We start from the raw sequence: 24,563 nt of genomic DNA on the forward strand, positions 1-24,563 counted from the left end.
AAAATACTGGTATCAGCTGCGCCGGGTGAGACTGGAAGCCGACTCCAACATAGATAAAAGAAGGGTGCTGATGATAATATATTAACTTTTTGCATTACTGTTTCTAACTTCTCAGGGTTCTTTTAATTATCGTTTAACACTTTCTAGTACTAAAAGTTAACAACAATATTACATAAATAATAATAAACTTTCCTCAATACATGTAAAATCAAGATAATATCAAAAATCTATAGAAATAGTAGTAGATAATAATATCAAGTATAAATCATGTAGGCGATGTTATCTGCGCGTGTGCCGCGTATCGTCAATCATTGCATTTCATTACATTTTGTAATAAAGAGGAAAGTGAAGACTTCCGGCCGATGAGATATAGACGGAATGTCGTTTATTAGTTCACCTATATGTTACACTTGTTGAAGTGCAACGTGGGCAGCCAATAAATATGAAGAAGTAATAAAATGTGTTAGCCCTAAGGTTCTACTTTCTTTTATATTTTGGTTCATTAAGTGAATCTCTGCTAAAAGAAATAATATTAGTTAATGGTTAATAAAATTTTCTTTATTACGTGTCGATAAAAGGTAAATTCTGATAATATATTTTTTCAACTATTTACTCATAATGACAGTACAAGCATAATATCAGGCACCCAAGATCGAATAATTTCACGAATAAAAAAAAACAGAATATGAAAACGATATTTTTAATAAAAGTTGGTACGAACATTTTGTTCATAAAACTCTGAAAAACCCGCCATGATTCAGAAGCATTGAAATCCAAATTAGATTGATAATGCGCTATATTGAGCCGAACACAATAATATGAATGCGTCAAACATCACGTACAAAGACCTACTCGCATCGGACGAACATTTGTGACGAAATAGGATACGAGGAAAATTCACATAATGAGGTACTTTACTTATGTCTAAATACTCAAACGACGCTAAATTTTTAGTATTGTTATGTTAAACTCTTAAAGTGATTAGATATTTACAAAACAAAAATATAAGATTCATTAAATTATAAAAGTATATTCACGAAAAAATCCTAAGGCTTAGAATGTAGAATTATTATATTTCTGAGCTTAGTTTTAATTAGTTATTCCTTCAGTTAAAGACTTTTCTGTTTTAAATTCATGAAAAAGAACTTCTTATAAAAGCTGTAGACTAGCGAAGATCGCAACGGAAAAGTAAGATAATTAATTAAATTATAAAAGTTACTATATCCAGGAAAATATACAACTTAGGTTTTAAATAAATATATAGAGAATATTACCAGATATGATTCTCTATATATTAGTTGAGTGTTAATTAGTTATTCCTTCGAGAAAGTATATTTCCTGCTTGAAAATGCATCACAAAGAATTTCTTATATTAATTTCCTTGATCCCAATTAAAAGCCGAAGTCTAGTATAGATTGTAAGGGAGAAGTATAATAATTAAACTGCAGTTCCTTAATGAATAAATCTAATAATTACTCACTTGGAAATTCATTTGGAAAGTTGAAGGTTTACGCTCAGATGTTATGTATAACGATGTCTATAAATAGCCGTGTACTTATAATTAATTATGCATATTTAATCTATAATTATGCGCGTTAATTACACTGAATAAGCAGATACATTCCAAATCAATTTCGGTTAAGTAACGACCAAAAATAACTTGCTTTAAATAACTGCATGTTGATTTCACGATAAGTTCTTATATGGTTGCCAATGAATAACTATAGGTATAAGAAGTTTATATGCACAATTAATTTATTTTTAAGAAATCTTGAAGCTAATTACAATCTCTTCAGCACTTAATTTATGTTGAGAAGTTAATCCGTAAAAAGTAACAATGCAAGGGAACCATCGCCTAAGAAATATGAATACATAGAGACTTATTACCTTACCTTTTTTATTCAATAAATGTGTTTTACCTACCAGCTTGCAATGTTTTATATTTTTCTAACCATTCTTTATATGCGTGTGTTTTTTTATAATTCTATAGGACTATCTGTTTATTCACTAAAGCCGTAGTTTAATGTAATGAATGCTTACAGGCTCAATTTTCAGTTAATCAATCGCAAAGGCATCCCTGGATACCTATTTAAGAAAGATGTTCTGTCAAACCCGGATATATCTATATGTATAAAAAAATTGAACTTAAGTTACAGAGTTATGACATAACACACATATAGATTCAAAGTTATAATTATAGAAGGAATGCCGGGCGTGGTCCGGTTCAAGTTATATTCAAATGTATTCTTGTACACTCGATAATGTCCGCAAAAAATAAGTAATAACTTATTCATTGATTGATTGATGTCGGTATTACTAGCGTAACTAGAATTGAAATTCAGTCGTGTTGGGTCCGAGCTTATGTCAAATCGTACTCTAAAATACCGAACCATAGGACAATTAAAACCTGTTCTCAGTGATTGAAGTAATTAGATTCTAAATATTAAGATGGTTATTACTTAAAATCTGCGTTTCATTATGCACTAGATTAAATTTTAAATGTATAATTTTGTTATAAGCTCGAATCCAACACGATTGGTCCCAAATTCGAGTGTCAAGAGTAAGGCAGCATTAAGTTTGCGGCCATATTGTGTTTAATAAAACAAGTGAAGATTACGTGACGTCACAAGTATTTAAAACAAATTAAAGCAAAAACTTATTGGCGTTTTTTCCATTGTGCCAGGGGGTTAATGACTTTCTTGTTTGAAAGTAGAACGAGTAACAAATAAGGATAAATTCCGATACACAAATGAGGTTTTACTTGCCCACCTGTCAGAAGGTTCTTTGAGCATAGATCGTGTTGAAATGACTATTATAAAGATGTAAGAAATATACAGTCGAAGGTGATAACAGTTCAAAGGTTAATTTCATGCAATAACTTATTTTATGACATAATATTTTATCGATTCTAATTAATGATTTGATATTTGATTTGCAATTAAGATTTCTGTAAGTAAGTGAAGTTTACATATTTGTACATATTTTAAATGTGTAATATTAATCTAACTTAAAACGTCTTCCTGAGTATAAACGTTTCATGCTTCATTTACGATGAAAGTGACTAATTGTGAGTGATGATGACTGTAAGACAAGTGAACGTAGCACTTTCACAATTCAAGACGATAGTTCTTCTGACATTTTGAACTTTTAATTGTAGATCTAATCAATTTTATTCACATGATGCTATTTTACAGTTATGAAGAAATCATAGATTTGGATAATAGCTTTTATACACAACAAAATTATTACAAACTATTTGATGTTGTAGCAACACTATTAGATCTATGAAAAGTTGGCAACAACGACACAACATTTAAAAAAGAAAAGACAAGCAGTCATGGAATTCCCTTTTCAAATGTGACATTTGAATTGTCACTCTGACTTGTTTGTCTTTTGACATTAACAGACACGTTCAGAAATTCGCATTTCAAAAGCGGGGCGATGCATCTTATTATGCAACTTGTAAAGTGCGCAGAATAGCTTAGAAGTGGAACGACAGGCACAGGAATGTCCAAGTTCATCCAACCTGCAGTTTCACGATCGTGACTCGAATGACGGAGCGAAAACCGCATTCTTCATACTTCATACTTACGTTTTACTAACAAACCTTGTATGGTGTATTCCTATACTGCCAGTATTTGTAAGGTCCAGTTTAATCCGTTTAGGGAAGGAAAATGTGTACGGGATATGCAGAACCTGTTCAAGGCGTGAATGCAACGAAAGGGACTAGCTCTCTCGATTGTTTAATTCCGCAAACATGAAGCAAGTGGGGTTAGACTGAAATAGGTATGTAAAATACAAATCAAAATTCATTATACACAAGTCATCAAGGTTGCGACATCGCAGAATAGTTAAGAAGGAAAGATTGAACACACGGGCAGACTTAAGGACGAATCCTTCTGAGCGTGCTTCAAGAATGTTAATATAGTGCGTGTGCGCAATAAAAACTATGCGACAATTCGCGGAAATTCATGCAGACAGATAAACTATTGATTGTGGAGTATTTGTGAGTTAATTGCGAGTGTTGTCCGAGTAGAAATGACGATTAATGAAGAGAAATTGCACGTAATAAGTAAATGAGAACTGTGTGCTGATTGCTTAAGTTATTATTACCATGTTCCAGACGATATAAAGGGTTTCTTTTTCAAGATTTAATTCTCAGAATACAAGAACATTGGTATCAGCAAATAAATGAAATGTCGAATATTTTCTCAGTGTTAATGTACTTTCGAAAATAGAGTATGTTTGTAGACTACCTAAAGCTCTGTTACACGAATTATAAGGTCTAAACTTCCTTATCTGAATCGTAATTTACACCTGCCACAAACATCAACTGTACTTATATACTACACTATATGTTCGCATATTGGCATATTTATAGTACATTTCGGAGAAAACCAAAGCTCTATATCACATCGTTGAGCAATTACACTTTAACAAACAAACAGTCCCACGTCCATCAATCTTCGTCAAGCGTAAAACCTTCTCTTTTATGACCAGTGCATAAAACATGTGATACACAAATATCGTGAAAACCTGCACTTAACTATGCAAATATTTCACACGTCCAAGGTGACGTTATCGCGATAAAATGTAATAAAAAGATAGCACTTACTTTATGTCTAACCTTCAATCTACCAATGATATTGCACTATAAGAAGGGATGTTAGCTCTGAAACCGAATCTTTCGGATATCCGAAATGTATTTATTTACTTAGAAATAGACAACAATACAGATTATTCTAATTATTTGTACATAAGAATTCTAATAAATAATACAATTATAGGCGTAACTGGTATAAAAAAATACGAATAATTACGTATTACTATTGGTCTTTTCTATTCTCAATAGTCGCCTGGAGTTTGGTAACGCGTCCGGTAAATGACAATAAATTCACCCCCTAATACATGGGACTAACATTGTTAATGGCGAAACGAGGATATATTTCATTTTTATACACCTTCGGATATATCAGGCGTAATATTATGTATGTGCTTGCTATTTCATATCCACAACTGTATCCGAAAACGATGTAATGCTATCAATATGTCCGTATTTATATCCGAGATCTCATATCTAGAACATCCTTAGTAATAAGCCATTGCATGACATTTCAAATACTAGTGGCCATCGGTCTATTTGTTTTTACTATAGCTACAAGGCATATAACAGCTTTCTTTTTGCGTTCGACGAATCTTGTTTGCTGAATGATTTCTGTAGAAACACGAGATGAATCAGCGTTTAGTATTGGAAGTTTGTTTAGGACAAACAAGTATGCAGGAATTTCGCTAGCATTATCTAAGACCGAGGAGGTTTTTCTAAATACTGGAAATAGAAGCAATGAAAACTATTTATTATGCAAATGTATCGTAAAACTCTTATTATTTTTTTAAAATCGTGGCTTGAATTTGAGTAAAAAAAAGGTACCCACTGACTTCAAGTTATTACGATCCGTTTAATTAAAGGATACGTGAGTAAGTTTTTTTTTCTTTTTGGTTGTTCAATCTAAGATACGAATACGTAAACTTTAACGGTAATTACAAAGTTATATCACTTATCCTTTTTAATAACATTCTTAATTCAACATACGCCATCATGCTATATGCATCATCGATTTTTTTATTCGCTTCAAAAACTTTAATTGGGATATTTGATTAGTCCTTTTTATTGCAAGAGTTTTCTGTAAAACGGTTAAGGAAAACGTTTCTTATATATCGTTCCGTTCTTCGTAATATGGACACAGTCAGGTGTGAATGTTAATTAGAGTATTGGTTTTTCAAGAAATCGATTTTCCTTATAAGGAAAGAAGATTATTTGAGTTAGGATAAAAAGGTACCTTCTGATCTCGACTTCGATAGCTTACAGATCTGATGAAATTTTCTGGAGTTTTAGCTCCATTTATCCTTTTTAGGATGCCTTTCCTCGACAGATGTGCTATGCTTCGAGTATGTAATAGCTATGCTATGAAACTATGTGGCCGTTTCTACCAATATTAAGCTATGAAGCGGTGCGAGAAAGATGTGCTATGAAGATAAATGCTAGAGCATAACTGCCGGTTTGTTACGCCTTCACGACTAAATTATTGAACCAAATGTAATCAAAAGCACGGAGATAGCGTCCGAAAAGAGATGAAATTTTTAACGGGTGAGGTACCACGATTCTTATATTTCTGGATTATTCATATCCTAAAATTGCCCTTGCTTCTTATTAGATATATTTGTTTGCACTATGTAAGGCACTTATGTCGACAGAGGGGGTAAGTAATTATATTATTCACATGAACGCGGCACATTTCATCATCACGTGCTGTCACGGAATGTGTTTAATCTGTGGAATGCGTGCGAACGGGAGTATTGCTTAGTGCTGGCATTTATCGAGATTATCTGAACATGTGGAGTGAAACATTTTGATTATTAACTTCAGGCAAATTAAATAAAGTTTTGCAATGTAAACCATACCAGTTAAAGTTATTATAGGCCGATTTTTTCATCGACAGGCTGCTTTATTTAAAGAATCATTTTTATATGTTACAGGTAGATATTGTATGGGGAATCAAAACGAAAAATCAATCCTAAGTAAATATATTATGGGTGGACAAAATCAAGCAAGGGGAATGATGACAAGTCCTGTTTTTGTGAAAGACATACATAGATATGTGGAAATAAAAAAATGAGTCATTCTGATCTAAAAATTGCAAGTAGCAGACCTTACATTATAAGACTTGCTATTTAGCTAAACATTACTCGATTTTGCAACTTAACACCTGAAGCATATTCGAGAAACATGTTTTAACATGCTCTTTGGCGAAATTTGACGCGGTGTAACGGCCGGGTGGAGCTGCTTGTATTGCTTCATCATAATAGGTATTTTATACTAGCTCACCACGATTTCATTTAAATAAGTTAACGTTATTACTCATAACGTTACCTCATACTCGACTGCGTTTACATTTTATCTAGAAATAGTTAACGCAGAATAATTCTCCGTTAAATGATATAGGTATGGCTCTATACCGCAACGAATTCAATCTTCGAAACTTTAATATAGGCCCGATTTCTGAGATGAGTGAGGTACCGAGGACAGGCGTCAAAACAAATGCCACACATTATTGCTATAGAACACAGTTAGCGTTTAATATTAAAATCTTAAAGGTGGAATTTTCCTTGCTCCACCCTCGCAGAACCCAGGCTCAAGTTTGTTCAAACCACTACAGTTTAAGTTACTTGCGATTTATAAGCCAGTTTTTTATTGCCGTAGATATTGAAAGAATCCTGATGGTGATAAAGTGACATCTTTAAATTATTGACATAAAGTTCACTATAAAACATGCGATACTATAAACCTCAGCACAATATACATGTATATGAGATAACAAACGTGGTACATCTCCACGCGTGCCGCGCCCTCACACAATACGAGTACAATATAAACAAATTCCTCGCCTCCTATCATTGATGTTACCGCACTGATTGATCAGGTTTTGTCATTAGATAACAAGGACTTGTCAACGTTTTATTAAAATTCTGCAAATAATATGTAGCAGTTCTATCTAGTTTGAATAAAAGCCTACGTATTTTTAAATTCTATTCAACTACTACAACTGTGCCTGGCCTACTAATAAGTGTTTTGAAGAAATGGTTGGATTCCCTAGTACAATATTTTTGTGACTTCTGATTTCAACTTTTGTGACTTTTAGGTAATGCCATAGATTTCTTAAAATGCTCAAACATTAAAATTAAATTAATCTTTTGTTTTCTTTTATCATTATAACATTGAGAGGTATATAAATTCCCCAAAACTCAAATCATAATATATGATTACGAAAATGGTACGGTAGGAAGTAATAATTAGGAAAGCTGCCTTTAGACGACAGTTCCGTTTTCCATTTATTTCTAAACAGCGGAATATTTCACCAACTTATAAGTAAACCGAGACGATTTAAAACCGTTCTTCGAGTAGAGCACAAGAAAAGATCGAGTGGCACTTGAACTGAATAATAATGTGCTATTACGGTTTTTGGGTGTTAAAGCTTTAGTCACTGGTTGTTTTACTACATGCCTAGAATTTGGCACCTTGAGCCGAGGCATGACATGTATTCGTTTGGCTTTGAAGGCCGATTTACATGTGTTATATTGACAACTTGTATGTTTAGGTGCAAGGCTGAGAGTCGTAAGATGGGTTACGAGTCAGGTTTAACTTTCTACATGCGACTTTGTCTGCGTGAAATGATTCCTTTGAGTAAAAAGTCCAAAATCCAGGCTACAAACTAACTTTGTACCAAATTTCAACAAAATTCATTCAGTAGTTTCAGTGTGATTGCTTTACACACATTTATGAAAATACGGACATTTGAAACATAATACAACGAAAAATTGCAGGAAAGTCAATTTCAAAGGTTCTACGGCAGTGCCCCCTGTCACCGTTCTACACTCTTTCTGGTACATGCCAAAAGGTAAGTAGAAAAAACTATGTATAGACTTTGAATAAACATAAGTCAGACTTATTGATAGCTTGATATCAGTCAAGTGCGAGGTTATTAACATAATAATACGTCATGCAATTGATAACTGATAATATTGATAAGCTTAAGGAATGTGGCAAGATATTCCAATCAATACTTTACGTAACTTGAATTTTATTTCGAAGCCATGTATACATTGTTGAAATGTAGAGTGTAGACTATTCTACCCTTCAGTAGATAGAAAACCGTCCAATTTATTAATTACTAAATTTTGTAAGAGACTTCGTCCGCTTGGTTTGTGATTTAGGACAGAATTTTCATACAAACTTTCATCCCCTATTTTATCCCCTTGGGGGTAAAATTGATCAAAATTCTAGCGGATGCCTACGTTGTCTACCTGTATGCTAAATTTCAGCCCGATCCATTCAGTTGTCTGAGCTATGCATTGATAGATCACTATGTCTTTCAGTCAGTCTTCTGAGTTACTTAGATGAAGTAGAAGTCAATGATGAAAGCACAACTCTCGCGATGATTTTATAGCAATTTAAAATCGCCTAAATCACCAATCTCCGAACATCAATATAACAAGTGTTTATGCGTGTAAACGTAGATGGCCCTTTATTGATGGACCGTTACGAGCGGTCAACACCTCGCCGTCGCTCGTGTTCACAAACAAGATTCATTTCATTTCTACTTTCTCGACATCTGAATAACACGTTGATGTAAAGGATTTTTTGCGTAATATTTATCACGGATTATGTCTATAGAAATACTTTAGGTGCCGCCTTGCATTTTGTACTTAAAGGTAACCTAATATTTTCGTAACTGCATGGGTGTCTAATTTGCTACAGTCATCATCATTTCCCCATTTTTTTAACCCACTGCTGTCTCACTGCAAGGCAAGGGTCTGATCCCAAACGAAGGAGAGGGGTTAGGCCTTGAGTCTACCACGCTGGCTACGTGCGGGTTGGGATCATTTCGCCATAGTATTAGAATATTTAAAGTTCGCAAATATTGTAGTGCCACTGCCCATGAGATTTAGATTTAGCAGCTAATTATAGCGTTGGCAGACTTTCAGTAAGAAAAATCAAGATACAGAACAATAATAAAGCTTCTGTTTATATTCAAATGTTTTGTATTATTGAGGCACATATGTTTCTCAAATCACAGGCAGAAGCATTCAAGGCAATATCGTAAAAACATGTTTTCGACAGCGGCAAGACGGCTTACGGTAAACTGTTTTCGTCTTATAACATGTCCGAATAACTTTATGATTATTGAAAGATTAGATAACATAGTAGGGATAATTAAAAAAAATAGGAATTAGGAATCATTTGCATCCTGTTTCGTTTTCTTTAACATTTCGTAAACAATGGAGGCCCAATAAACACATAATATGAACTGTAATTCGCGCAATAACTCAAAGCAATTTAACACGTGTTTCCTATACAAGTGGAGCATATTTTGGGGCACTTAACCATATACCTAGGTAATAGCACTCCTTTAACAAAATATCAAAGGTAAATTGAACGAGTATTATACAGTATACACTGGTCTTTTACGTCGTGGCTACCATCACGACATGTTACAATGAGATCAATGGAGTATACAATTTAGTACACAGGGTAGTAACGGTCTCAGTGAGTCACCGTATCGGTGTCAACACATGAAACCTGAACACCACCTGAACAAACAAACACGACGACGTTAGACAGCCTAAGTACATCCCGTCTATTTCAAAATATACCACTGAAAAATTACTTGCAATGTTTTTTACGAAATTGTTTAACTGCTGGATATTTTTTGCGCTTTTTACAATTATTAGGCAACCTTCGACCTTTAGTTTAGTCTTTAGTCGTGTTAGCTTAAAACACACAAAAAATTAACGGTCTATCCGGATTCATATGTAAATAAAACTTACCGCGCGAAGCAGTGACAAATCCTTCACAAACAAGGCACACAACAATAGTTCATTAAACATCTATCTCTCTATCGCATCAATAAAGAGTAGATCACACAAACACATCCAGAACAGAAGCACTTCACTAAAGTTGATAATAACTGACGTGAAATTATATGTAACGTGTCGCGCGTCACCGCGCCGGCGCACGTACAGCGACCAACTGCCAACAGGCTTCAATCGAAGGCTCTACTCCGCGCCGAGAGATGAGGACGACGACGTTTGCGTAATCGATGCCGATTGGCTCCACAATCGATTTAATTTACTATTCGATAAATTCGTTAATAGGCAGCCGTTGTCTTTGTTATGTGCCTATTTATTTAACGAGTTTGTACGGTTCATTGCAGGTATGTAATGGACGGTCATAAATGTTTTATGTAAGTCTCTCTACGTCTGTGAATCTTTCACTTTTTAATTGTAGGTAATCTTTGCAACAAAATACCAAGAAGGTAATAAATGTCTAACGACAAGAACGTCCTTTTCAAAACGATTTTTGAAAGAGAAACTTGGTTTGAACGTAAACAAACAACTGCAAACCGAGAGAAAACGGTTAAAACACAAGAACATCGTTTCTATTTGGCGATAGTTCGTGGTCAAACGTTCGACTGCATAATTTTGTTAATAACCAGTTTTGGATAGTTTCGTTTTTATTGAACATGCATCGGGTCAAGAATGCATTATGAATGGAATTAACCAACTTTTGGACACTTTCTTCGAGGCCTTTACAAAAGAAACAAACTCTATCGACGTAGAATTACGTATTTTACGGCACAATAGGAGCAAAACACGCGAAACACGGAACATTTTGAGCGCGAATGATATTTAGCAACGCTATTTATGTTCGAAGACCACTTTCAAGTTCACTGTCAGTAGTCGAGCTAATCGATTCAAAATTCGGTACCGCAGTGACATAAAATGGCGCGTCACTAGGGGCTGTAATGCTGTATATAGCAGCTTACGTTATCAGTGTCCTCGGACAAGTATCTGTGTGTGTTATCAATTGTGTGCAAACATTCGCGCGCTGTGCTAAATACTTTAGCAAGGACTTTAAGGATGTAATTCTACTACAAACAATGCACTGCAAACTGAGATATTCTATCTTCTAAAATAGTTTGTTGGATTTCTAGAGATAACAGACTGGATAAAGGACCTTGTCTAGACATTTAAATGTTAAAATTTCATGTGTTTCTCCGGAACTACCGTTCGGAATCAAGATATCGTAACGAATGCATAATTTATAAATGAATTATTAGAATAACCAACTAAGAAAAAAGGAGATTTGATAATATTATGATTAAAGTATTAATATTAGTCTTGTCCCCGACTTCGCGAATTTTTTTGATGTACAAAAAGTGTATTAATCCAGGTAATAAACTATTTTTTTTTATCTATTCTGTAGTTTGCTTGAAATAGTAACAAACATTAATCAAATCCATAAACCAATATTAGTGGGATTAGAGTAACGTGTCTTAACTTTAAATAGTTTGAAATAGTCCTATATGTTATTATGTAGCTCTTATAAAACATAATCAATTTGTATCTAAACATCTCAAACTCACAATGAATCTTTCTAGAAGTTTTACATTAAATAATTACGAAATCTGTGTGTAACAATAAACAATGATATTAAACAGTTACTCAATGTTATTGTCCAATATCAATTGTGGTGAAGTGTAATAAATATTAAAACGTAAACAACAATTTATGGAACAACTAGCTGATCTCCGTGGCTTTATTCGCATAATATATTAAAACAAAAAGCAGATTTTAACATTCACCCCCCCTTTTTGGGTACTTTGAGCGGTAGTTTATCTATTCAATAGCGTTTTTTTTTGTATGTATGAGTTCTAACGTTATTGAATAGATAAAGTGCTGCTAAATGTACCTCAGAAACCGGGGGTCAGTAATGCTTACTTATTACCCTTATCAAAATATTATACGTGCATACTAGAACTCCTTTATTAGTAGTATTCAGTGCAAAAGTCCAGCCACAATCTATTAAACTACACCTAATACTCTGAAAAGGTCTACACTTGCAACTTCACGCATTTATGCGAATAAGCATAACTATTAAGATAGAAGGAATTTTCGCGTATTCATGCAAATCGATATAGTAGTTCCTAAGATAATCACATAGAAATAAACAATCAAACAAGCTATTTCTTCCGTTTTATAAAATTAGTATCATTTTGTAATTTAAAATGAAGTAGAAAACCTTCAACTCACGTCGTCTGAATGATTGTTAGAGAATTTTTACGCTTGGATTTTAATACTAAAGGAATTTTAACGACGGCGACGGCGGCGCATAGTTTAATATATGACAATCGTTTTATTATGAACTTGAAACAGGTTTCATGTGAATGAAATATTTAAGAAAATAATATGTTTCTCATAGAGTAGAACTACTTAATATTCGAGTAACTATAATACAAGTAAGTATATATTTGAAATAGCTAGGAATTTAGGTTGCCTACAGGCAGGTCCCGATACTGGATGCGTTTCAACTATCTATCACAGCTATCAAATAATATACTTCGTATTTACATAATATTGTAATCAGACCACCCAAGAACTTATAGCTAGAATAACATTGATATTTCGCTATAAAATGTAAAACAGTTATTTTTGTAACACGTTCAATCTACTCTACTTACTTTGCTTCTTTTTTGAGACAACTTCCGCACTAAGTATTGCTCTTGGGTCGCGATTATTTTGACAATTGCATGCAAATATCTGTGGACCACAACTAGAACGCACGTCTTGTCAGCGCAATAACATTGTATTACCGCTGCACCACGGATGCCGTAAGAAATCTAAAATCTGTGTGGCAAATGGCAAGGACACGCGGAACAGCACGTCAAAGAACGTCAAAAAGTGCAGACACGAATACGTACTAGGTCGTTTTGCCATATAAATTAAAAAAAAACATATTAATGTTGGGCAACCATTATCACTCAGGCGTATGAAAAATAGATAGTAGTTGATACTTATATAAAATCGCTTATAATATTTGGTAAAAATCGGTAAAGCCGTTTCAGAGAGGAGTAAGGTAACTAACATTGTGATACGAAAATTTTACCTATATATTAGATGTGTCCAAAAACATTAGAACAAGTGAGAAAAACTATTTGTATTAGAGATAGTGACGGTGATTAAGGACAAAGCGACAATAATATAAAAGACAGTAGCGTAATTAAATTGCCGTGTGATGACAATGGAGAGAAAGTCTCTTGAGAATAACTGCCGCGTTAACACCATAGTGACAGCACTGACAGACATCATTACTTCAAACTAGGGCCGCCAAGCCATACTTGATATTACCACTATTTTAAGTAAATAATTATTTGCTTGTAGAAAATTGCAAAATTGGGAAAACTTTGGTGTGACGATTTGAACACTTATCTGTTGCGGTGGCAGGAAATGGCTGAGGATATTGGCCGTTGAAGAAGTTTGGGGGAGACCGTTGCCCGACAATGGGACAGTATAGGTTAAAAAAATTACGAATGTTTCTTGGTCACATAAATTGATAACAAATTAACTTAAAGAACTGGGTTGTGGAGATCTGATAGGCTATTGCTTCATGTAGAATACTGGTATTTAGCTGCATCCGGTGAGACTGGAAGCCGGCTCCAACATAGTTGGAAGAAAAGCTAGGCTGATATATATTCTCAAATATATATGACAATAAGTAGAAATATTCTATGCATACTGATAGTTGATAACCCTGCATCTGTTGTAAATTTACAAGCGTTAGCAAGTCGTGAGCGAGCAATGCCTATAAAATGTTCACGATTTGTTCACGGTATTCACCTAAACCTCTAAGCCAATTATTAGGTAAGCTTTATGTTTACCACTTGACTCCTGAAATATGATGTAAGTATACTGAACTTTTACTTTTATCTCAAAAGATCTTAATAGCGTTTGACTAAGAAAGAAGTATGCTACTGTTACTAAGAATGTGGAAGATTGTAAAGATGGATTTTTTGTTACTAGTTAAAGAAAAACTACTGAAAGGATCCTCATATAAATTGCCAAAAAATAGCGCGACCACTGTCTACCATCTTCTAATGACAACTGGCTAGCTATCGATATTTTTTATCTGAAAATCTGACTAGCCCCTCTAGCAGGTGCCGCAGGAACTGTTTTGCAGTATATTTAATTGTCAAGAATCGCACTAGTTTCTAACGTAGATTAAAACATAGGTTACTTTGTAACTAGAACAATATTTTCTTGCGGACTAAATAACAGGTAGACGCTGGTGTTTACATAAGCTGACTAAAAAGCCAAACGGTCCTGTATGAATTGACCTATTGAAGTAAGTACCTACCGAATTAATCAATGAAACTGTGCCATACATTGCTGAAACCCGCTAACAAATTCAGAGGTCAACAACATTGCCATAATTGAATTAGACACGGTAATTTATGAAGATTTGCGTAGGATGTAACACATATTTGTAACTGACCTGTATAACAAATGAACAAAACACCGCTAGAAAAAAATTAGCAGTTGTCTTTATTGAGTAACATATAAAACTGGGGTAAGTACATCGCGTAGTTCGAATTTGGCCTATGGCCTTAGGAACTCTTTCTGCTAGCAACCTTAAAGGAACCTAGCAGAAATGATTATTTTACCATCCCTCTAGAAAAGTTTATGGAGGTCCATTTAAATCGCGAAGACCTATTTCCTTAAAACAGCACATTATACAGCTATTATTGTTACAGAACGAATAATCAAGAGTTCCTATTATTATCCCTTTAGTTACACCGAAAAACACTAGAGTGTATCATAATTCTCCTGAAATATTTAAAAACAATGTAAGTAATAAAGTAATGCATTCACAACCAATCTCACATATACGGATGCTGATAGAGACATTATCAAAGGCACAAACAAAAAGACCTATCGTTAGAACTATTCATAATATCTACGAAACAATACAATATAAACGTTGAATTATAATGGAAAGTGGCAAAGAATGTTCCCATAATATTAAAACAATGAATGAATTACGCAATTCGTATAATATAAGTGATATTCACATGTTAGCTGATGTCGAGTCATGTAATGCCATGGATCCGACGTTTGATGGCCAATCTGACGGCGTACTTTCTAAAGAAATAAATTGTACGGATTTTAATATTAGTATTGAAGAATTGTTTGTAATTGACGTAATAGTATTTATTGTGGGAAGAGAAGATCTTTTTCAAAGTAAGATTTTATCTATATCAATATATTTCCCATCACTGCCATTTAAATCTAACGATTTTAGCATTTACCAACCAAGACGGCATATTTTGTCCATAACATCATCGCCATATTTGATAATAGTTGCACCGCGTAAAATTTTATTCCCCATCTGAGACCCTAGAAGGTTAATGGTTTTAAATAATAAAAACCCAGTCTTTAACCTCTGGTTTCAACCCTCTCTATGCAAAATTTTGTTAAAATCTGTTCAGCCGTTTAATTGCGGAAGCTTAACAGACAGACAGAAAGACTCTCCCATTTGTAATATATAGTATTGGAAGTCGCTTTCAGTGAATATCAAATCAGAATCTACAACCTGTTGTCATATAATACCCTGCCCTCTGTGAAACTAGGAACTGTCGAGCAAGTTTCTAGTAAATAATAAAGGTACGTCGTCTATCTTCAGGGAAACATGAGTTGCAATACAATACAAGATTGCAGAATCCGCGTCTAATACGGAAAGATAATTAATCGTGGAAACAGCGGCAAAAACTGATGCTGATTCTATCTACGGATGATTGATCGATGAAATAGGTATCTTGTGATATAGTCCAACAACTTAGTGGAGAGCACAGTCTGCAATGAGGCGAAAGTATATAGTATTTAAAACGTCTCGTACAGTCACACTCGTTGCTTGTCTGCTACGGCTATTTTATTTTGGTTGTACACTGAATAATCGATTTATATCTATACTAATATTATAAAATTGTAGAGTTCGTTTGGTTAGTTCGCGCTAATTTCAGGAACTACTGGTTCGAATTGTTTTTTTTTTACTGTTGAATAGCTTATTTATTAAGGAAGGTTATAGGCTATAATATATATCATCACGCTACGACCAATAGGCACAGAGTACCAGTAAAAATGTTACAAAAAACGGGGAAAATGTTGATCCATTCTCTCTTATGTGACGCAAACGAAGTTGCGCGGGTCAGCTATGCTTGTTAAAGCTCTCTACTAAGTCGTGGGACTATATTATAAAACCGTCAATGATAATACAACAACATTCTTTATATTGGAAAGCAATGAAAGCGAACTTGCACTGAAAGTGGTTACAAGATCAAACACAGATAAGGGTGTTCTTCAATCTTTAGTACCATACTATCATAAAGAACATCACTAGCCCGATTCTATACAGTCGGTACTGTCGAGTATCGAAAATTTGACATTAAGAATGTACTGCCAAAATATTTCCTACGACGCCCGTCAGAGGCGTTGATCAAATTTTCATACAAAATTTCTCGATGACAGGTCGGTTGTCGGCAGTCGACAGTAGTAGAGAATCGAGCTACAGTTCATATACGAAATTGAGGAAACAGGCCTTATCTGCTTCGGAAACTAATTGGAAATTAGATAACGCGAAGGAAGTTATTGCGTATCTATATTATAACAAGGTACTTCGTTTCTAGAACTACGGATATTTGTAGCATTGATAGAAACTACGTTAAGTGGATATTAAACCTATTTTATGATTCGAGATTACGTTTACGCGTCCGATGTATTTCCTAATGGGACTTTACAACTCATCGGTATAAAATAATTTCGAATGAAAGTGAGTGAGATTGTAATAGAAGACTTTAGGAACATAAAAAAGTCTGTCAATCAGTTTGCTGTGAAAGTGATATCGGATTTCTTGTAAAAAGTATAACAATTGCATCACAATCGGTTCCTCATTCGTTGGGAACCAGAACTTGAGGCAGGCTTTATCGCCAGACATCTGAGTATTGTAAAGCAATCACTTGTGTGTAATATACCTTGTCTTAATTTTACTTGTAAATATTTTTTCGCTTGTCAAGTTTTGACAGCTTAATATATCATGCAGTTAGCTGATTTGCGTACAGTCACGACCAGCGACCATTAATGTAAAAGCTAAGATTTTAACTGCTTTCGGTGTAAGTAAATCGACGTTTTGCCAGTTTCAATCAATATTAAAACTGTATAAGAGGGAAAAGACCAAACGCTGTATAACCAATCAGAGCCTTTATTAGCAAAACGTATAAAAAAGAAATATCGTCAGGCGGATCAGGTAGGTACTAGTTTTTTTAGAAATAAGACTCATGCATAGTTAATAATCAGACTAAGTAAGAGGTATGTCAAATAAAACCTTTGAATGAAAGTATTAGGCCAAGAGATGCGACTAGTCACTATTAAAAGGAGTAAGTAAGTAGATAGTTCAAATGTTTGGTAGCTTCGGTCAATTAGGACAAAACGACAGACAATAGAGCTAATTACCATCCCATTCGGCTCAATCAAGACTAAACCTACTGCCTAGCATTATAGGAATAAGTACCGGTATGTCCAATAGGATAATAGATTTGCATGAATATGAAATTACATAATGACTAATGAGAAAGTACTCATTTTTCCAAGGCTTTTGCTTGTCGGTGTGAAAGTATTTTAAGATCCCTTAAGTTGTTATGGTTCACTAGAAAACATTTATCGCTTGGATAGATGAATCTTTACTAATCCTTACTATTTTTTCTAATTACAAAGCTTACAATCCAAGATCAAACGTCATCTTAGTTAACCAAAGCTAAATGCAAGCTTGTTATAATCTTCATTATACGCATATTTACTTATATTTGCTAACTAATGAATATATTTATGTTATTTAAGCCATGTCAAAGGCCTTCGGGCGGCTTGAACAACTTTGACACTAGGTTGACTACTAATCATACGATAAGAAGAAGACTTAACTTTAGGCACAGCTAAAGTTCACAAAAATTTATTATCAGATCCCTATAACTAATGAAATCAATGAAATCAATGAAGTTATGCCGAAAAATGCAGTCGCGCAAGTTGGCTAAAATGTCATCGTTCCAAGCGAACTCGCTAGTGCATGATGTAAATGTACAACTATGTAGAATTCGCCGCCATTCCACGATGTCGCTACCAGCCATTTTATGTGATTTATTTGTATTTAAATGTGTGAATTTGTTTAATATGCTGAAGAATGCATGTGCATTATAATAAATTGTAAGTGCTTTACTATTCAATGTTATCAAATGAATTTTTAAATTTTATTCACCGTCAAAGCTATAATCAACTTTTGTCTAAGCATCTCGAAGTTGCCGCTAAGTGCTTTTTGTTTTGTTTACTATTTTGCTTAGTTAATAGACAATGACTTATTTTGCTTATTAGAGAACGGCAGAGATGTCTTTTAAACGAACTTAAAATTCTGGATAATTAACAATACTATTTCCGTCTCAGTAGCGGCATTCCTTAACACTCTTATGTACTATCTAAATAACTATAGTACCGGGTAGTTTTCCTCCTGTAAGTGCTAGAATGAATCAGTCAAGAACGGGAATCGCGACTCGCTGTGGACCACTTGCTTATTTTGTTTTCAATATGGCACATGGTACCACTTGGTACGAAACCTACGTCATACTCGCGCATGTGTGCTAAACATTACAATAATATTAATGTTATTGAAAAAAGTCTTAGAAAACAAGATACTTCTGTCTCTATAGTTGGTTAAGTTGGTTACTTAATATTTCAGGAAGCATTGGCGGGACACGTTTAAAAGACATCGCGTCTCGTTTTAGTTATAGATAGACATAGACGGAAGACCTTTCGCGATAGAATCGAGAACAAGTTAAGTAAGCTCACCTTTATTACTGATGCACTTAGATGCACACCTAAAATGCTAATACCTAACATTCTCCATAAATAAAGTACTTACTTACTTACGTACCTACTTACAGTAAATCGAAATCCGTTCGTTCACTCCTTCAATAAGTGCCGGCAATCAATTCTTTTGGCTTCGAATAATTGGATGAACATATTTATGAAGCCTACATCACGACAACGTGTCCTTGACGACAGAATTTATCACAAAACAGCACCGATGAGCTAATAAGTTTGCTTTACAGAACACATAGCAAATTGGATTTGGTTCGTGACTTCATTGTGTGCCAACGAACATTGAATAACGATAAGACGAAGATAACGGGTTTTAAGCTAAATACAAGATTCGTTTTACAGGTTTAAAGGAGCAAACAATGATTATGCAAGCACTTTCACTAGCCACCCTTGCAAACCTCGGCACGCCTTTTACTTGTCAAAAGCGTCGGAGGAAAAAAACGAAAGTGTTCGCTGTAGGTACGCTATCGATACTTGAAAGGTGATAATTAATACTAGTTATTCATATAAAGTTAGACCACGTACGAGAACATCACTCGACGTTCGACTGACGTGCGACGAATGACAAATACGCGTTTGATTTGAAATACGAATGTCCTTGCGCAGGAGTCGAAAGCTAATGTTTGTACATTTTGCAAGACAATGATCGTAACGGGCGATGTCCCGCGCATACTGTATAAAGTATTTGTGCTTAGCGTCTTATAGTATTATTGTGCCAATCGTTACGTGAACTGTCTTACCAGTTTATTTATTTCTTGTGCTAAATAACGTATACATATGTATGGTAAGTTCACTCTACGTGCCTGTCACGAATAGTAAAAATAATAAGCGTTCATCTTGTGTTCAATTAGATATTTTGTACCGAGGTTTTACCATAATGTCAATGAACTCTACAAGGAAAAACGTGTTTATGAAAAGGCAAAAATTTGCAGAAATATGTCTAAGCTACTCAAGTACCTTATTATTAAGAAAAATCTTCAAGCTACTAGGAGCAGTTTCGGAAATCTTCTCTTATTCTACTTGGATGTTCGATTGTTCATCTAGATCACAGATCAAGAAAGCCGGTACTGTTAGTGCTGTTAGCAATTTTACGCTAAATCACGCCACTCGATAATGCCGTCTGCGTAGAATCGATTACGCGAAAGGGGAGCGAACCAAATTACTTTTTTGTCGAACAAATCTGTCAAATCGTTCAGTTTGCGTTAAAATTTAAAGCTCACCAAAGTATCTTGAAAAAACAAAATGGCTAAGACTGGACCTGATTGTTTTATTTAAATCAGTTTACGAAATATGTTTTTGTGATTGAAACCAATTCCACCATTTCCACCTTAAGAATTACATTTTCAACTGACTATCATTTAATTAAATCGAGACGAAAAGTAAAATAACTTGAAAACATTTTCGTTGCGTGACTATTTACTTAATATCTATTACGCGATTCGAATGTATCGCGTTAATCCCCGTGTAATTAGCTGATAACTAGCCTGTCACCATCAATCAATAAAAGTCAACACCTTTCTTTAATTCAATTTAAGACTAGGGCTTATTATATCATCTAAATATCACTCTTTTTGTTTTTACATACTTTACATAACTAAATTACTTTACTTTCTACATTGCATAACAAAAACTGTCTAGGTTAACCTGTAGTTGATTAGGTATAAAATTTGCAAATGATTTGATAAGCGTGGCTTCATAAATTACGTTCCGACTCCTCCTTCAAGATTATATCAGACTTCAACCGTTATTTGAGGTTATTTGTGTTTGACAGCTGTCACATTCATCAAAAGAATTTTAGTAAATGTAAAAAGAGCGGAAATACTGATTCTAATAAGATTTCCTTGTTCGTTTCTAACAAACAGATTAGGGATATCGGTTTTCTGTTATTTTTCTGCGCATTTTTAATCGTGATAAGACTTAATAACGGAAAGTATAATCAATAATTACGCTCCAACATCGAAATAATATTGGTTCTTAAACAAAATACATTGAGAAGATAATAACCAAAGAAATGATTGATACAATCGAAGAAGATCATTTAACACACGTCAAAAGATTTTAATTCGAAATACAGTGAAACTAAACTTTCAAAGTACAGGCTCAAAAAAAAATAATAGTCCACAATGTATTTTAATGTAAATGGGAGGATTTTAACACCGTTTATACTTGTTTACAGGCAAGGCATAGAGGCACAGTGGGTATACAAACAGGCGTGCCAAGTACCAGCCAACGGGTGTATAACCTTATAATGTTTTTCGCGAGCACGCGCACGTCTCGATCCATATGTTTGTGGACGTGCCTAACTAACAAATTTCTTACATTCGACCTCTTTCGCTATGAAATTGTTAGATTCTTCTAGTGATAAGAATTTTTATAGGTGTAGTGATGGAAATAAACTGAAGTTTATATCTTTTGAGAATCTGATGGGAGTTGCGATTAGTTTGTTGAACAATTTAGAACGTGTGGGTCTAACGCAGTGCTCAATCCCGGATTTTGTTTCAAGGGTAGAGATAGCTTTTTTTGGGAATCGAACCCACGATCTTTAAACGCAATGGTAGTGGCGTTGCGACCTAAGCCACCGCACCACGGAGGTAGTCATTTTACAGGGTCTTATACCAATGGCTTCACGAATAGTGTTAAGCGACCGGAACTTTAAAGAATAGCCAAACTAAAGCCGAGCTTATTATCACAACAAAGGAATCTCGCCTTTCTGAATAAACTTAATGAAATGATAAAGCAAATTAAAATGTGCAATCAGAAAAATCTGCGCAAATATCTACAGAGTGGCCAAGAGACTTCGAAGGCTGAACATTTGGACTCAAATCTTGTTGGTCAAACATTAAATTATGAGTTCAAGGTAACGATCATAGTATTGGATGTTTGCAGATACACAAATGTCTCCTTGTCTTCAATGCCACGTTTGTCGAAACAAAACACTAAGCTAACGTTCTCGCACTTGTCCACACAAGTTCTATAATGTCTACATGATTTATATGGTACCTAGGTATGTATTTTTATATTTGTTTCGATTGGCCTTACGTCCAGTCTGTGTGGGTAGTTGGGTACATATAGCTGATATAATAAGTAGAGCCTGCGGTCTTAATGCGCTTACTACTTAATTGCAAGAATGGTGACTGAAGAAAAGCTGGAATGATAAAATGGAATTAACAGTAGGTAGGTACCTATATGAAACTCGTGTAGATTAGGTATATTTTATAATATTGCACTGCATTTAGTAGTCATTTAAATATAAAAAAATATATTGAAAAATTAAACTAAAACTGAGGATACAAAAAACTAAAGAATCTGGAATGTTCCATTATTCTTTAGTTTACTTGTATCGGCATTTACGCTCAAATTAATATACAGATCGATAACAATAACTACTTTCATAACATCAGTATCGTTTGAAACAATTGATGAAATATTAATTGAGGCCTATAAAGTAATTGTTCATTCAATAATAAGTTTTATAACTGACGTCCTAAGATTACTTTTTGCATTAGCAAATAAACCATAATAAAGTATCATTGTGTACAAGCAAGCGCATCGTGTCATTAACCCAGGCCATTGGCTGTAAACGCACAATGCTAATTCAGCAAATTAGGAAGCCACGCCAAAGAAAAAGGGCAGCCATTTTTTGTTGACAATAAAGTAAATTGCACACAAGGCCGCCATACTGTGAACCGAGCACAAATAACAATTTAAAAAGTAAACCCGTTGCAGTTGATTTTTTTTTAAATTACGTCAGTGACTGTGGTGCGTTTTTTGCCTTTTACAGATGCAGACGACAAAAGTTTTCAATTTGCTAGTGCTTATTTACATAAACGTAATAAGTAAACTACAAAGACATGTAATGGACTTTGATGTGAAATGGGTACTTGACTGGGTTAACTTTAACTTTTTCGTAAGTAATGTTAAAATTGTAATTATTACAGACTGAAATATTTTATTAGGCACTCATTTGACACCAACGAAAATACAAAACTGTGATGTCACTAGACTATATTTCTGTACTAAAATGTGTTTTTGACATTTCATACAGAGGAGCTGATATGACTGGTAGTCAAGTACTCAAATGTATATTACATTTTCTACTTCAAACTATAATGTTATCTATGTGCATAAAGATGTTCACAAGTAGGCTTTTTTCTTCTTCTGATGCAGTATTGTTATCATCATACATATTTATCAAAGGATTTATGTTACATTATTCATTGTGAATGTTTTATTTGATTCATTCTATGTTTTATTGTGCTGCGTCTGCGCAGACATCCGGCGGGCGCACTCAATTTGATGCTCGATTACAAGCGCCGATCAACAAACCGATTAGACCCTTTGATGTTAATATTTCATAACACAATTGATGCTTGTTGTATGATTATTTTGTTTGATCCTTGGTATAGTCCTTGAGTCCTACACACGTAGATATGTTTTTAATAAGAATAGATACCTTTAAACAAAGTATTTGCTATTTATAAAGGTATCTTTATGGTATCCTATATGCTAAGCAAACCTCCTGCAGGGGCTTGGACGAATGGGTGGTGGGTTCGATTCCCACATTGAACAATCAATCCGATCCACCAATAGTTCCTTTGGGTCTGGTCGTACTTGTATCCGTTATTTGTACCTACGTTAGTAAAAGTCCCCGCGACACAAAAGCTTAAGTTATCCTTTTTAAAAGCAATGTTGCAGTAAATGTATGAAAGCAACTGTCAAATCTTCGTCTGATAAGCTACTTAATAGAAACAGGTGGTGAAACAGGTTCTTGGGTTGTTGTAAGGTTCCTATTAGTTAGTACGTTCTATGAAAATATTAATTTAGTTTTGGATATTAACAGAACCATAGAGCATTAAGATTTGCAAGCATTACTTACGTAAGTAGACAAATAACAATTACTACTGTTTTATAATACAATCAATCGTAGTAACGGAAGATATAGAATTATACACAACTCAACGAGAATTACTCGACTAACTATCGCAAGTACTCAACAGTAAATATGCAAATCAAAGGGAAGTTAATAGTATTTAATTGTATTTGATAGCAATAACGATCGGCATTATAAACTATTGAAGAAAGAATGTCTATTGCAAATATAAGTAAATGATTTTGAAGGTGTTTTCGGAGAAAGTCGCTTGCACTTATTGGTTACGTAGATATTTGAAATGTTTGATAATTCTGTAGACACAGCCATCAATTAGTAATATAAACAATAAATATTAATATGACGGCTTTTTATTTTCTCAAAT

The 24,563-nt window shown here is 34.2% G+C and overlaps 1 protein-coding gene across 5 annotated transcripts in view; it reads right to left on the bottom strand.

Annotated features, from left to right (window-relative positions):
- Exn (Ephexin) overlaps positions 1-24,563 on the bottom strand; it is a 116,840-nt gene that overhangs the window by 84,692 nt on the left and 7,585 nt on the right. For 4 of the 5 annotated variants that reach the window (XM_076113048.1, XM_076113046.1, XM_076113047.1 and 1 more), the window contains exon 1: positions 10,384-10,584. The exons of the other annotated variant lie outside the window; for it this stretch is intronic. The gene's annotated coding sequence lies outside the window, so the exon portion shown is untranslated. Of the gene's footprint in view, positions 1-10,383; positions 10,585-24,563 lie in introns of those variants that run through there. 5 annotated transcript variants of the gene reach the window in all.

The sequence above is a fragment of the Anticarsia gemmatalis genome, chromosome 4, assembly GCF_050436995.1.
Source record: "Anticarsia gemmatalis isolate Benzon Research Colony breed Stoneville strain chromosome 4, ilAntGemm2 primary, whole genome shotgun sequence".
In the NCBI taxonomy this organism is placed as follows: Eukaryota; Metazoa; Arthropoda; class Insecta; order Lepidoptera; family Erebidae; genus Anticarsia; species Anticarsia gemmatalis.